This window comes from Meles meles, chromosome 18, assembly GCF_922984935.1.
Source record: "Meles meles chromosome 18, mMelMel3.1 paternal haplotype, whole genome shotgun sequence".
Taxonomy (NCBI): domain Eukaryota; kingdom Metazoa; phylum Chordata; class Mammalia; order Carnivora; family Mustelidae; genus Meles; species Meles meles.
In genome coordinates this window covers 50,921,348-50,936,597 of record NC_060083.1, presented here as the reverse complement: position 1 = coordinate 50,936,597, position 15,250 = coordinate 50,921,348, and the positions used below count along the sequence as shown (strand labels likewise).

The 15,250-nt window shown below is 44.1% G+C and overlaps 1 protein-coding gene across 1 annotated transcript in view; it reads right to left on the bottom strand.

Moving 5' to 3' along the window:
* The window catches only part of HELZ (helicase with zinc finger), a 185,307-nt gene extending 170,301 nt beyond the window's left edge, over positions 1–15,006 (bottom strand). The window contains exon 1 of the mRNA XM_045984510.1: positions 14,883–15,006. The gene's annotated coding sequence lies outside the window, so the exon portion shown is untranslated. The remainder of the gene's footprint in view (positions 1–14,882) is intronic.
* Positions 15,007–15,250: the final 244 nt, after the last annotated feature.

The window sequence follows — 15,250 nt, the reverse complement described above, 5'->3', positions numbered from 1 at the left end:
TCTCACCCTTGCTCTGCCTTTGCCTGGATAGCCTCCTTTTTGAGTGTTCCCTCCTTCACTGATACATCCACCTGGCTTATTCCCGCACCTCCTTCAAGGTTTTGCTCACCCCAGGGAGTCCGCCTCTCACTGCCCTACTTCAAATTTCAATATTCCTCAAACACACACTCTTTATTTCTTTCCCTGCTTTTCTTCCATGGCATTCATCACCTTCTAACATGATGGGTAATTTGCTTAGTTATTCAGTTTCTTGTCTGTCTCTCTCCGCGTGAGGAGTCAGCTTGCTGATCACCAAAGACATATGTTTCCTGCTGAGAACCACATTTCCCAGCCATGCCCTTGAAGCTGGCTGTGGCTTTGTGACTCCGTCTTGCAGATGGACTCAGAGCAAAAGGATGACTGTGGAAACCGGCCTGACCAAAAATACATGCATCATGGGGCACCTGGGTGACTCGGTCGGTTAAGCATCTGACATTTGGTTTCAGCTCCGGTCATGATCTCAGGATCTTGGGCTCAAGCCCCCCATCAGGCTCTCTGCTCAGCGGGGAGCCTACTTCTCTCTCTCTCTCTCTCTCTCTCCCTACTGCTCTGCGTACTTGTGCCTGCATGCTGTCTTTCTCTCTCGGTCAAATAAATAAATAAAATATTTAGGGGCCCCTGGGTGGCTCAGTCATTAAGCATCTGCCTTCAGCTCAGGTCATGATCCCAGTGTCCTGGGATAGAGCCCCATATCCGGCTTCCTGGGAACCTGCTTCTGGGAGCCTGCTCCCTCTCCAGCTCGCCCATGCTTGTGTTCCCTCTCTTGCTATCTCTGTCATAAATAAAATCTTTTAAAATAATCAAATACATACACACATACATAAAATATTTTTTAAAAATAAAATAAAAAGGGGCACGTGGGTGGCTCAGTCGTCTGCCTTCTGCTCAGGTCATGATCCCAGGGTCCTGGGATGGAGCACCACATCACATCAGGAATTTCTGCTCAGCAGGGAGTCTGCTTCTCCCTCTCCCTCTGCCCCTCCCCTGCTCGCACTCTCTCTCTCAAATAGTTTATAAAAAACAAATTAAGTAAATAAAATAAAAAGATTCTCCCTCTGCCCCCACCCCTCTCTTGCTCACCTGCACTCTCATGCTCTCTCTCTAAAAATAGTAATAATAAAAAATACATGCATCCGACACTAAGCCAAACAGACACTAGACCTTTATTCCATTAATCCACTAGCATCCATAGCTGAGCCATAGCATCTAGCAGGTTAATGACTACACGGTGGTTACGCTAGCCCACTAGCATGCAAGTTCAATGAAGGAAAGCATTTTTATATGTTGAGTTCATTTGTTTATGTTGATCCCTAGTGGCCACAACAAGAATTAGCATACAGCAAGTACTTAATAACCACTTGTTGAGTGAATGAATTCCTTTTTCCACAGCCAGTCATGAAAAGTAGCGGATGATTGACAAAGAAAGGACAATAGGAAAGACATTTTAGCTTGTTTTGCCTAAAGAAGCAGAAACTGTGGGTTGCAGGAGAAGCATTGGCTACAAGGAGTTGATAAAGCCACGAAGAGTTCCCTTTCATCTTGTTCCGTTTTCCCCTTTTTCTTCTTTTCTTCCTCCTACTTTTCCACCCTCGTCCATCTCTACTCGACCCAAGTCCTCCTTCATTCTCCCCCTTCCTTTCTCTTTCATGAATGGTCTTCTCTTTCTTCCCACATAATCTGGCAAGAATTTCCTGCCTATTCCAAAACTTAAAAGTCATAGAAGAGAGCATAGGCAGTAATGTCTTTGACATCAGCCATAGCAAAACTTTTCTAGATGTGAATTCTGATGCAAGGGAAATAGAAGCAAAAATAAACTATTGGGACTTTATCACAACACAAAGCTTCTGCACAGTAATGGAAACAATCAACAAAACTAAAAGACAACCTACTGAACGGAGATAATACTTTAAATGACATAGCAGGTAAAGGGATAGTATCTAAAACTTACAAAGAACTGATAAAACTCAATACCAAAAAAACACAAATAATCCAACACTAAAACGGCACAAGTAGGGTGCTTCAGTGGCGTGGTCAGTGAAGCATCGGACTCTTGATTTTGGTCATGGTCTCAGGATCGTGGGATCAAGCCCTACATTGGGCTCCAAGCTTTGCAGGGAGTCTGCTTGAGGTTCTCTCTGTCTCCCTCTGCCCCTCCTCTCACTCTCTCTCTCAAATAATTAAATCTTAAAAAACAAATGGGCAGGGTGCCTGGGTGGCTCAGTGGGTTAAAGCCTCTGCCTTCAGCTCAGGTCATGATCTCAGGGTCCTGGGATCGGGCCCCGCATTGGGCTCTCTGCTCAGCGGGGAGCCTGCTTCCCCTTCTTTCTGCCTGCCTCTCTGCCTATTTGTGATCGATCTCTCTCTCTGTCAAATTAATTAATTAATTAATTAATTTTTAAAAATGGGCAGAAGATAGGAACAGAAGTTTCTCCAAAGAAGACATACAGGTGGCCAAGAGACATGTGAAAACATGGTCAGCATCATTCATCATCAGGAAAATGCAAATCGAAACCACAATAAGCTATTACTTCACACCTCTGAATGACTAAAAAAAACAAAAAACAAAAAAACCAGAAACAAGTGTTGGGGAGGATGTGGAGAAAAAGGAACCCTTGTGCTCTGTTGGTGGGAATGCAAACTGGTACAGCCACTCTGGAGAACAGTATAGAGGTTCCCCCCAAAAATTGTACTACTGGGTATTTACCCAAAAATCATGAAAACTGGGATGCTTGGGTGGCTCAGTCCGTTAAGCGTCTGCCTTAGGCTCATGTCATGATCCCGGGTCCTGGGATCAAGCCCCACATCAAACTCCCTGCTCAGCAGGAATCCTGCTTCTCTCTCTGCCTGCCACTCCCCCTGCTTGTGCACGCTCTCTCTCTCTCTGACAAGTAAATAAATAAGAGCTTTAAAAAAAAATTACGAAAACTGATTCAAAGGCATATGTTTATCGCAGCATCATTTGCAATAGCCAAATTATGAAGCAGCCCAAGCTAAAGATAAATGTATAAAGAAGAGATGGTATGTATATGCGGTGGAATATTATTAGCCATTAAAAAAAAATGAAGTCTTGCCATTTGCAACCACACGGGTAGAGCTAGAGAGTAGAGTGCTAAGCAAAATAAGTCAGACAAAGACAAATACCTTGTGCATTCAGTCATCTGTGGAATTTAGGAAACAAAACAAAGTAAAAATAGACCAACCAAGAAACAGACTCAACTATAGAGAACACACGGATGGTTACCAGAGGGGAAGTGGGTGGGGATGTGGGAAATCGGTGAGGTGGATTACGAGTCCACTTCCGAGCCTGAGTGATGCACAGAATTGCCAAATCACTATACTGTACACCTGAAACTAATTTAATATTGTATGTTTAACGATGCTGAAATGAAAATTAAAAACTTAATTCAAAAAAAAAAAAAAAGAATTTACTGCCTTTTGATTTGACCAGTGAGCACTCAGTTAGGATGTCTGTCACTCAAAATATACATGTGGGAGGGGCGCCTGCGTGGCTCAGTCTGTTAAGCGTCCAACTCCATCGGGTCCTGATCCCAGGGTTCAGAGATCAAGCCCCAAGTCCAGCTCCACAGGCTCCGCAGAGTCTGCTTAAGATGCTCCCTTTCCCTCTGCCCCTCCCCCCCAAAATAAAATGAATCTTTATAAATAAATATGGAGAGAGAGAAGTGGGAGGTAACATGGAGTAAAAAAAATGAATAGTAAATCCAGGCGCCTGGATGGCTCATTCGATTGAGCGACTGACTTGATTTCAGCTCAAGTCATGACCTCAGGGTCCTGGGTTTGAGCCCTGTGTCAGGCTCTACAGTCAGCAGAGAGTCTACAGGAGGCTTCTCTGTCCCTTTCCTCCCCCACAACCAGTGCTGCTCATGCTCTCTCTCTAAAATAAATATATACATCTTAAAAAAAAAAAAAAAGTAAATTCTTGGTATATGTGCTGCCGAAGCGAGCACAAAAAAGTAAATTCTTGGAATCTTACCATCTGCTTCTGCCCTCCATTGAGGACAACCCAAACAAAATGGACAATATATTCTTCAAAACATCTGCTTGAACACATCTGGAAGGTTAACAAAAGTGGAAAACACCAGGATAGACAGAAAAAGGAAGTAGTTCTGAAATTTGGAGTCCTTGTACGCTACAGCCCTTTCCTTTGGGCAACGCTTTGAGTCAAGGGTATCACCTCAAACCCCTTAGGATAGCTATTATCAAAAAATACATATACAGGGGCACCTGGGTGGCCCAGTCGGTTAAGTGTCTGCCTCAGCTCAGGTCATAATCCCAGGATCCTGGGATGGAGCCCTGAGTCAGGCTCCTTGCTTGGCAGGGAGCCTGCTTCTCCCACTCCTTCTCTGCCTGCTGCCTCCCCTCTTGCTTGTGCTCTCTCTCTCTTTGCCAAATAAATAAAGAAAATCTTAAAAATATATATTAAAATATATATATATATATATATATATATATATATATCTCAAGTATAGAAGGGTTGCATGACTGCCTCAGTTAGTGAAGCATATGACTTTTTCTTAAGAGTTCATTTATTTAGAGAGCAGGGAAGGGGCAGAGCATAGAACCCCATTTGGGCTCAATCTCACAACCCCAAGATCACTGCCAGAGCTGAAACCAAAAGATGGACAATCAACTGATGAGCCACCCAGGTGCCCCAAGCGTGTGACTCTTCATTTCTGGGTTGTGAGTTCAAGGCCCACATTGGGCAGAGAGACTACTAAAAAAAAAAAAAAAAAGAAAGAAAGAAATCACGAATGTAGGAGAAGATGTAGAGAAATGAGGAACCATGTGCCTTGCTTTGCTTTGTAAAATGGTGCCGCCTCTGTGGAAAACACCATAGCAGTTCCTCAAAAAACTAAACAATTACCATATGACCCAGCAATCCCACTACCAGGTATATACCCAAAACAAAAAGCAAGGACAAAAACAGCTTTTTTGCTCTTATTATCATTTGCAAGTAGGCTCCACACCCAGCGTGGTGCCCAGTGTGGGGTTTGAACTCACAGCTCTGAGATCAAGACTGGGATGCTTAAATGACTGAACCACCCAAATGCCCCTCAAACAGGTATTTCTACACCCTTGTTCACACGAGCATTATTCTCAAGAGCAAAAACAGAAAAGCATCCTAAGTGTCTGTCAACATATGAATAGATGGGGGTGCCTGAGTGGCTCATTGGGTTAAGTCTCTGTTTCGGCTCAGGTCCTGATCCTAGGGTCCTGGGATCGAGCCCCACATCACGCTCTCTCCTCAGTGGGGAGTCTGCTTCCTCCTCTCTCTCTGCCTGCCTCTCTGCCTACTTGTGATCTCTGTCTGTCAAATAAATAAATAAAATCTTAAAAAACAAAAACAAAAACAAATTTTAGGGGCAACTGAAACTCAGATGATTAAGCATCTGCCTTCGGCTCAGGTCATGATCCCAGGGTCCTGGGATCGAGCCCCACGTCTGGCTCCCTGCTCAGTAGGGAGTCTGCTTCTCCCTCTCCCCCTGCCTCTCCCCCTAGCTTGTTCTCTCTCTCTCTTTTTCTCTGAAATAAATAAAATCTTTTAAAATAAATAAATAAATGACAAATTTAAAAAGACAAACCATGCAAACACTAGCCAGAAGAAAGCAGGCTTTATGGCAAAAAGCATTACTAGAAATCTTCATGAGGAACAATTCTTAATGATATCATGCTTAATTCACCAAGGAGATATAACAATTGTAAATTTCTGTGAGCCTAATACACATTATCATCAAAATACATAAAGCAAAAGCATGGACAGAACTGCAAGAAAATAGAGACAATACTACAATTCTGGCAGAAGATATGTGTATAAGCAACTGTTAGAACATACAGATGAAAAGTAGTAAGAAATAGATTTGGACAACCGGATAAGCAAACTTTACCTAACAGATACGTAGACGGTACTGCACTCACAACTTCAGATCACAAATTCTTTTTAAGTGAACATGGGATGTTTATGAAAATGCCAGGCAATATAGCAAGTCTCAACATATTTCAAATGCTCTAAAACATACAAAGAACATTCTCAGACAATGATGCAATTAAGCTAGAAAATGAGAAGAAAAAAGGTAAGTAAAAAAAAAAACCTACAGAGTTGAAAACTATATGTTCCTGGATAACTTGTAGATTTTTTTTTTTTTTTAATCGCAATGGCAGGGAGCCTGGGTGGCTCAGTGGGTTAAGCCTGTACCTTTGGCTCAGATCATGGTTTCAGGGTCCCCTGAGCCATGGTCTCAGAGACCATGGTCTCAGGGTCCCCATCGAGCCCCACATGGAGCTGCTCAGGGGAGAGCCTGCTTCCCCCATCCCACCTGCCTCTCTGCCTGCCTCTCTGCCTACTTGTGATCTTGCTCTCTGTCAAATAAATAAATAAAATCTTTTAAAAAAAAATCACAATGGGAATTAGAAAATATCTTAAACTGAAATGTTTTTGAACTACTACATCCTCAAATTAAGACGTAATGAAAGCCATGCTAACATGGAAAGTTATATTTTTTTAATGCATGTAATGGAAAATAAGACAAGAATAAGCAGTATTCGTCATGAGAAATTGGAAAAAGAACAGCTAATTAAACACAATGCAAGTGCAAATAAATGGAACCATAGTCAAAAGTTAATTCTTTGGAAAAACTAATAAAATTAATAAACCCCTGATGAGACTAATTTTAAAAAGTACAAATAATGTCAAGAAATGTAAAAGGGAACATTTCTACAGATTTTTCAATCATTAAAAGATAATGAGACAATACCATAAGCGGCTTTATGCCAATAAGTCTAAACATTTGATTAAAATAGACAAATTACTTAAAGATACAGTAAGTATCTTTAAGTAAGTAAAGATACAGTACAAATTACTTAAAGATACAAACTGGCACAAATAAAAACATAGAAGCTGGGGCACCTGGGTGGCTCAGTGGGTTAAAGCCTCTGCCTTTTGGCTCAGGTCATGATCCCAGGGTCCTGGGATCCAGCCCTGTATTTGGCTCTTGCTCAGCGGGGAGCCTGCCTCCTCCTCTCTCTCCCTGCCTGCCTCTCTGCCTACTTGTGATCTCTGTCTGTCAAATAAATAAATAATTTAAAAAAAAAAAAAGAAACATAAAAGTTGAATAGTCCTATGTCTACTGTTTAAAATTAAGCCTAGGGGCGCCTGGGTGGCTCAGTGGGTTAAAGCCTCTGCCTTCGGCTCAGGTCATGATCTCAGGGTCCTGGGATCGAGCCCCACATTAGGCTCTCTGCTCAGCGGGGAGCCTGCTTCCCCCCTCTCTCTGCCTGCCTCTCTGCCTACTTGTGATCTCTGTCAAATAAATAAATAAGATATTTTTTAAAATAAATAAAATAAAAGGGAAGACTCCTATGATCACCTTAATAGATATAATGAATACATTCAACACCAATTATGACTTTTTAAAAATATATGTACTAACAAAGTAGGAATAGAAAAGAGTTTTCTGACCTTGAACTAAGCTTACACAAAACCTCCAAGTGTAGGTCTACAAAACCTACAAACATTATACCAAGTAGTGAAATGGTGCAAGATTTCCCTTTGAATTGGGAACAAGGATGCCTGCTTTGACCACTTCTATTTTTTTTTTAAAGTAAGCTCTACACCTGACATGGAACTTAAACTCACAACCCCAAGACCAAGGGTCTTGTGCTCCATCAACTGAGCCAGCCAGGTGTCTCTGCTTTGAGCACTCCTGTCCAGCATCATAATGAAGGACAAAGTCAGGGCAGTGAGTAGTACAAGAAAAAAGTAAAAGTTGTCAGTTTGAAAAGGAAGAACTATCCTTTTTCACAAGGTAACCTGATTATGTATGTATAAAAACTCGCAAATACATAATTAGAATTAAGTGAGTTTAGGAAGGTGGCTTTTATCAACATTAAAATGCATTTCTAGGGGCGCCTGGGTGGCTCGGTGGGTTAAAGCCTCTGCCTTCAGCTCAGGTCATGATCCCAGGGTCCTGGGATCCAGCCCCGCATCGGGCTCTCTGCTCAGCAGGGAGCCTGCTTCTTTCTCTCTGCCTACTTGTGATCTCTGTCTCTGTCAAAAAATAAATAAATAAAATCTTTAAAAAAAAATGCACTTCTACATAATAGTATATGTCATTTAAAGCAATAATCGGGGGAAGCATATAAAGCTTAAAAAGATATCACAAGGGGCCCCTGGGTGGCTCAGTGGGTTAAAGCCTCTGCCTTCAGCTCAGGTCATGATCCCAGGGTCCTAGGATCCAGTCCCACATCAGGCTCCATGATCAGGGGGGAGCCTGCTTCTCCCCGCCCCTCTGCTCCTACCCACCCTGCTCCCTCTTGCACATGCTCTCTCTCTCTCAAATATATTAACAAATACGATTTTTTTTAACAAAAAAATATTTTGTGGGAGGCACCTGGGTGGTTCCGTGGGTTAAAGCATCTGCCTTAGGCTCAGGTCATGATCCCAGAGTCCTGGGATCCAGCCGCGCATCGGGCTCTCTGCTCGGGGGAGCCTGCTTCCCTTCCTCTCTCTTTACCTGCCTCTCCGCCTACTTGTGATCTCTGTCTGTCAAATGAATAAATAAAATCTTTTTTGCAGGGCTCAATCCCAGGATCCTGGGATCATAACCTGAGCCGAAGGCAGACGCTTAACGACTGAGCCACCCAGGCACCCCATAAATAAAATCTTTAAAAATAAGATTAATGGGGTGCCTGGGTGGCTCAGTGGGTTAAGCCTCTGCCTTCGGCTCAGGTCATGATCTCAGGGTTCTGGGATCGAGTCCCGCATCGGGCTCTCTGCTCAACAGGGAGCCTGCTTCCCCTCTCTCTCTGTCTGTCTCTCCACCTACTTGTGATCTCTCTCTCTCTGTGTGTCAATAAATAAAAAAAAGTAAAAAATCTTTAAAAAAATAAAATAAAATAAAATAAAAATTAGATTAAAAGATACCACTGTGTCATATTATACCAAGTACCTAGGAACGGATCTAATGAAACACGTGCCAGAGCTCTATGTAAAACTAACCATTATTGAAAGAAATAAAGGAAAGCCTAAATAAATTGGAGTACACGACATGTGGCAGACATGGAAAAGTCACCCCAACGCCCTCAGGAAGGAACTTTCTGCTCAGCCCGGCAGTTGCGGTCCACACAAACCCTGCAGCTTCCAGCTCCTTCGGTATCTGTCGCAGTGGCACAGCTGCCTCGCCTGAGGGCACACACGGGTCCCAGAGCAGCACACATCCAGTGACTGAATGAGACAGGAACATAAAAGCGCCATTAAGACCTCACACAGGACACTCCAAAGTCCTTGAGGGCTGAAGGCAACTCCCGGCCACATTACTGACTGAAGCTTTGTTGGGTCGGTATTGCTCGTCAGACCCCTTCCTCTCCCCGATTTTGTTGCCTTCCCTTCCTTCCACAAGTATCGATCCCTATAAACATCTCGCACCCCACACTCTGCCTCTGCTTCCCAAGAATCTGACCCATGACAGCTGACACCCGTGGTTTTCAAGAGCAGGCGACAAGAGGATTGGGAACAGGCCGGTGAGGAGGTCCCCATCACTGGTGTGAAGTTGGTGAGTCTCAAGACCGCCCTTGGCACGAGCTGCTGGTTCAGTGGCTCACGGCCTTCATATTGGTACCTGAGGAGAAGTGTGTCCAGGCCGAGTGAAAGCACTCGCAGGAGGTGTCTCAGGCACTTGAGACTTCCGGAGGAGATGGTTGCTAGAGAGAAGACAGATCTGGATGCCGATTGGTAAGTGTCGTGAATGTTCCACAAGAAGACAATGAACAGCAGAAGGTAAGAGGCAATGGAAAGCCCAGTGTGGAAACCAGCCCCCTGGGTTGCATACAAGGAAACTCTTATCTGAGGTGGCAAGGCAGAGAAAGCCAAGGACCAAGCCAAAGAACATTAAACACCCAACAAAGGCCAAGTCTGTTATGTCAAGACTCTAGCGGAGATGAAGAGGGTTCTGACTCTCTAGACTCCTGTGAACCTTCTCATCCTGCTAAAGTGGCCAGTCATGCCCAACACCCCCCCAGTAAGAGCTAGCACTCCTGCTTGCTAGAACACCACAGTAGAGGCCCCTCTGAGAACCACGCCTCCTCAGCCACGTTGCCTGTAACTAGCTTACCACAGCCTATGCCAGCCAGGGACACGCAAAGGGACCGCACCCCACAAGAGGGTGGCAAGACCTCACCAGGAGTCGCCGGCAGCAGCCAGGAGCTGCATTCAAGGAGTGGTTGATCAAAGGGACCAGAAATATAAAATTGGGTGAAGAGGAGTCTGTTGACTCAAGAGTGCCTCTGCTGAGACACAGGATGGAATGTTCTGGTAAGGATCCAGAACTGCCATGATAGAAGGTGAAGTGAATTGAAAGGTTGAGGATAGTAGGAACACTGAAGAGCTACACTCACCAGAAAGGCTCACAAGATGCACCGTTTACCAGGCCGTAAGGAATGTGCAGGTCAAAAGGACACCAGGTCCACCAAGAAGTTCAACGGGGCAGGTTGATAGAGAACCAAGAGACAGATTTTTTTTTTCATTTTTTAAAAAATTTAATTAAGTCTTGGGGCGCCTGGGTGGCTCAGTGGGTTAAAGCCTCTGCCTTTGGTTCAGGTCATGATCCCAGCGTCCTGAGATCGAGCCCCGCATCGGGCTCTCTGCTCAGCAGGGAGCCTGCTTCCTCCTCTCTCTCTGTCTGCCTCTCTGCCTACTTGTGATCTCTGTCTATCAAATAAATAAATAAAATCTTAAAAAAATTTTAATTAAGTCTCATATCAATAGCCGCAAGTGGCTACTATATCAGACAATTCAGAACCAGAAGATAACCCCCAAAACTCTCTCTACAACCCAAGGGTAAGAAGAACTTCTTCAACAAGACACACACACGAAAAAACGCTAACCGAAAGGAAAACACTGAATTTAGCTACATTAAAATTAAGAATTATGTACACTTTTTTAAATGTGTATTTTTTAAAAGTTTTTATTTATTTTTTTGACAGAGATCACAAGTAGGCCGAGAGGCAGGCAGAGAGAGAGGAGGAAGCAGGCTCCCTGCTGAGCAGAGAGCCCGATGCGGGGCTTGATCCTAGGACCCTGGGATCATGACCTGAGCTGAAGGTAGAGGCTTTCACCCACCGAGACACCCAGGTGCCCCTAAAATGTGTATTTTTTTAAGATTTTATTTGTTTGAGGGCCGTCTGGGTGGCTCAGTGGGTTGGGCTGCTGCCTTAGGCTCAGGTCATGGCCTCAGAGTCCTGGGGTCAAGCCCCGCATCAGGCTCTCTGCTTGGCAGGGAGCCTGCTTCCCCCTCTCTCTCTGCCTGCCTCTCTGCCTAGTTGTGATCTCTCTCTCTGTCAAAATAAAATAAATAAAAGATTTTATTTATTTGAGAGAAAGAGAATGAGCAGTGGCGGGATGGGAGGGCAGGAGGCAGAGGGAGAAGCAGGCTCCCCGCTGAGTAGGGAACCCCATGTGGGGCTTGATCCCAGGATGACCTGAGCCAAAGGCAGAGGCTTAAGTGACTGAGCCACACAGGCATCCCTAGAATTTATGTACATTTAAAGATATCATATTAAAAAAGCGCCGAGGCAGGGTGCCTGGGTGCCTCAGAGGGTTAAGCTTCTGCCTTCAGCTCAGGTCGTGGTCTTGAGGTCCTGGGATCGAGCCCCACATCGAGCTCCCTGCTCAGCGGGAAGCCTGCTACTCTCACTGCTTGTGTTCTCTCTCTCACTGTCTCTCTCTCTCTGTCAAATAAATGAATAAAATCTTTAAAAAAAAAAAAAAAGGCTCATATCCAGAATATACAAACAACCATAGATCAATAAGAAAAACACAAACAACCCAAAAGAAAAATAAATAAAAGACTTCAACAGGCAGTTCACCAAAAAGGATATCCAAGTGACCAATAAACATGCTTAAAAGTGTTCGACCACTGGGCTCCTGACTGGCTCAGTGGAAAGAGCATGAGACTCTTGATACTGAAGTCATGATTTCAAGTCCCACAATGGGTGTAGAAATTACTAAAAATAAATAAATAAACTTAAAAAAAAAAAAAAAACCGTTGGAGAACCGCCACACTCAGCACGGAGTCTGCTTTCCCCTCTCCCTGGGCTCTTCATCCTGCTTGTTCTCGATCTCAAATAAATGAAATCTTAAAAAAAAAAAAAAAGTGTTCAACTTCATTCTCGTCAGGGGCATGCAAATGAAAATCATAATGAGACATCACCACACACCCAGACGTATGGCTAAAATCTAAAAAATCATTAGTGCACACAGGTGCACACACAGCAGTGAGAATGTGGGACAGACTCTCAGACACAATTGGGTGGGAGTTTAACTGGTATGACCACTTCGAAAAATCGGCAATATCTGCTATAGTTGAACATAACTCAACAACCCAGCAATCTCACTTCAGGAGCACGCCCCTGCAGAGATAAGTGAACTGGGGCATCTGGGTGGCTCAGTCGTTAAGCGTCTGCCTTGGGGTCAGGTCACGATCCCAGGGTTCTGGGATCGAGCCCCGAATTAGGATCCCTCTCCCACTGCCCCTGCTTGTGTTCCCTCTCTCACTGTGTCTCTCTCAAATAAATAAAATCTTAAAAAGAAAGAAGTGACCTAATGTGTATCAAAAGACATACGCAAGAGTGTTCACAGCAGCCTTATTTGTAATAGCCAAAAGTTGGACAAAACCAGGAAGCTGACTCAGTCAGTAGAAGACGCAACTCTTGATCTTGGGGTTGTAAATTAAAGCCCCACAGTGGGTGCAGAGATTATTTAAAAATAAAATCCTGGGGCATCTGGGAGGCTCAGTCGTTAAGCGTCTGCCTGAGCGTCTGTCCGCTCAGGTCATGATCCCAAGATCCTGGGATGGAGCCTCACATCCGGCTCCCTGCTCTGCGGGAAGCCTGCTTCTCCCTCTCCCACTTCCCTGTTTGTATTCCCTCTCTCACTCTGTCAAATAAATAAATGAAGTTGAAAAATATAAAATAAAATCTTTAGGGGCGACTGCGTGGCTCAGTACTTTTACGTGTCTGCCTTCAGCTCACGTTGAGATCTCCGGGTCTGGGGATTGAGCCCCGAGTCAGGCTCCCTGCTCAGCAGAGAGCTCTCCTTCCGCTGCACTCCCTGCTTGTGCTCTCTCTCTCTCTCTCTCTCTCTTTCTCTCATTCTCTCTCGCAAATGAATAAACAAAATCTTGGGGTGCCTGGTGGCTCAGTCGGTTAAGCATCTGGCTTCAGCTCAGGTCATGTACCAGAGTCCTGGGATCGAGCCCCGCATCACATTGGGCTCCCTGCTTCACGGGGAGTCTGTTTCTCCCTCTCCCTCTTCCCTGCCCCCTGCTTTGCTTGTTCTCTTTCGCTATCTCTGTCTCTCTCTCAAATAAATAATCTTTAAAAAATTTTTTTTTCTTTTTTTAAAGATTTTATTTATTTGACAGAGATCACAAGTAGTCAGAGAGGCAGGCAGAGAGAGAGGGGGAAGCAGGTTCCCCGCTGAGCAGAGAGCGCAATGCGGGGCTGGATCCCAGGACCCTGGGATCATGACCTGAGCCGAAGGCAGAGGCTTTAACCCACTGAGCCACCCAGGTGCCCCAATAAATCTTTGAAAAATTAAAAATAAATAAAGTCTGGGTTTTTTTTTTAAGTTAGAAAAAAATAAAATCTTTTGACCAAATATTTGAGGCACCTGGTAGGCTCAGTGGGTTAAATGGCCAACTCTTGGTTTTGGCTTGGGTCCTGATCTCTGGGTCATGGATTAAACCCCATGTCAGGATCCGCTCTCACTGGGAGTCTGCTTGAGATTCTCTCTCTCCCTCTGCCTGTCCCCCTGCTTGTGTTCTCTCTCTCTCTCTAAAATAAATAAATAAATCTTACAAATCAAGAAACAAATATTGGGGAAAATTTTTTCCTTTGGAATAAAGACAGAACATTTCTTTCTAAAAGGAAATAAACAGACTTTTCCAGTTTCTGGCAACCCGGCTGGCTCAGTCGGAAGACCATGCAACGACGCTTGATCTCAGGGTCATGAGTTTGAGCCCTACGTTGGGTGGTAGAGATCACTTACACATAAAATCTTAAACAAATAATCAATATTTTGTTTATAATTATAAATATAAATATATATTTATATATAATATTTGTATAAATATATAAATATAAATATAAAAATCAATAAAATTAAAGTTTCTGGCATCCCTAAACCTATCAAGTTGTTTTTTTTTTTTAAAGGCTGTATAAGGTGTTTTTTTTTAAGTGTGCTCTGTGCTGATTTAATATATATACATTATGACATGAATATCATAATCAAGTTAACTACTACAGCCACCACGTTCCATAGTTACCATTTTTTGGAAGGGCAGTGGTGGTGAGAACACTTAAGATACACTCTATTAGCAATTTTTTTTTTTAAGATTTTATTTATTTATTTGACAGAGAGATCACAAGTAGGCAGAGAGGCAGGCAGAGAGAAAGGGGGAAGCAGGCTCCCTGCTGAGCAGAGAGCCCGATGTGGGAATCGATCCCAGGACCCTGGGATCATGACCTGAGCCGAAGGCAGAGGCTTAACCCACTGAGCAACCCAGGCGCTCTGCAAATTTCTAATACACATTGCAGTCTTAGTAACTATAGCCACTAGGCCATCCATCAGATCCCGGGGGCTTAGTCATCTTAAGAAACTTTCAAACGTTTATGCCCTTTGACAAATATCTCTCCATCTCCCCCACCCTGCCTACAGTCCCTGGCAAAAACCATTCCACTCTGGTTCTAGGAGTCTAACTTTTTTTTAAAATTCCACGTATGAGCGAGCTCACACAGAATCTGTCTTTCTGTGTCTGGCTTATTTCACCTACCGTAACGTCCTCCAGGTTCACCCATGTTGTTTCTGCTTTTCAGTCCTGCTTCCAGCACCTTCCCTTCTCTCCGCCAGTCAGGTACGTTCCATGGGTTAGTGTATGGGTACGCACAGGCTCCTCTGTGGGGCCGCCTTTGCCTCGGGTTCTCTGACCTTTGGCAGGCTCTCCCTGCGGTGAGCCCCACTTTGCTGAGTCTGCATTTCTGCAGGCAGTCCTCAAACGGATCAGGACAGGAAGTGAGGCTTCCTGGGGTCCTGAATCAGCAGAGCAGGAAGGAAATAAAGGCCACAGAACCGCCAGAGACAAAGAAGACAACTTGAAGGCAGAATCCACACCTCTCAGGATAGGGTGGAGAAGAGTAAACT